Source organism: Phoenix dactylifera, chromosome 10, assembly GCF_051530095.1.
Source record: "Phoenix dactylifera cultivar Ajwa chromosome 10, Ajwa_hap1_PhDact_Kaust_v1.1, whole genome shotgun sequence".
In the NCBI taxonomy this organism is placed as follows: Eukaryota; Viridiplantae; Streptophyta; class Magnoliopsida; order Arecales; family Arecaceae; genus Phoenix; species Phoenix dactylifera.
This window is the reverse complement of record NC_143199.1, coordinates 4,865,001-4,866,289: the sequence shown is the minus strand read 5'-3', so window position 1 is coordinate 4,866,289 and position 1,289 is coordinate 4,865,001.

The window sequence follows — 1,289 nt, the reverse complement described above, 5'->3', positions numbered from 1 at the left end:
GCACCAGAGCGGACAAAGATTTCACCGAACAGGACGGGACCGAGCCCACGGAACATGCGAGGGCGAAGGATCGGACCAAGTAAGGCCGATCCAACTCCGCGCGCGCGCGGCCGCGAACACTTCATGAGGGACGGGAAGACCGGCCGACCGATCCGAAGCACCGCGCACGGCCGCCGCAAGGGCCGACCGAAGGAATAGACCGAGCACCGCACCAGCGGAAGGAGCGTGCCGGCTCCGTCGTGGGCCAACTCCGCGGGGCCCATCCGAGCGAGCCGACGGGCCGGCACGGAAGGCCCGGCCGAACCCGCAAAACCGACAAAGGAACCCACAGGGACGCACCAGAGCGGACAAAGATTTCACCGAACGGGACGGGACCGAGCCCACGCAACATGCGAGGGCGAAGGATCGGACCAAGTAAGGCCGATCCAACTCCGCGCGCGCGCGGCCGCGAAAACTTCGTCAGGGACGGGACGACGGGCCGACCGATCCGAAGCGCCGTGCACGGCCGCCGCAACGGCCGGCCGGAGGCGTAGACCGAGCGCCGCGCCAGCAGAAGGAGCGTGCCGGCTCCGTCGTGGGCCCGCTGCGCGTGGCCCATCCGAGCGAGCCGACGGGCCGAATCCCTCGAGGACGAACGGTGCCGGGCACGCCCGCAGCGAGTGCCCACGGCGGGCTTGTGCGGAGTGGAGCGGAAGGCCCGCCGCGGCGGCAGCAGCCCCCCCTCCCTACCACCCCAGCGGGGCATCCGCCCAAAGCCCACCCCAAGCGTTCCAAAGTACCGAGGAGCGTTGCAAACGGGAACCGCCCGGACATGCGTCCCGGTCGCACGGGATGCGCGTCCCGGTCGCACGGGTCGCGCATCCCGGGAGGGCCGACGGAGGAAGCCGAAGTGCCGTGCGCGGCCGCCGCGACGGCCGGACGGCGGCGGCGCCCGTGCGCCGCGGCAAAGGCGGGAGCGGCCCGGCTCCGTCCGGGGCGCCGCGAGCTTCGGTCGAACCTTTGCCGTGACTCTTCGCAATAGGCCAAGCCCATTCACACTTGGCCAAGCCTAGGCCAAGCCAAGGCCTCCAATGCTTGGCCAAGTGCCTCCAAGGTCGGCCAAGACGGTGCCCAGCGTGCCAAAGCCATGGCATGCCCATGCGCGGCCCAAGCCGCGCCCATGAGCCCCAGCCGCACGCGGCCGCGCGCGCCCGCGCCCAGGCCACGGCCGCGCTGCGCGCCTGGCGCGCGCGCCCGCGCCCAGGCCACGGCCGCGCCCAGGCCCCGGCCGCGCCGCGCCCAGGCCCCGG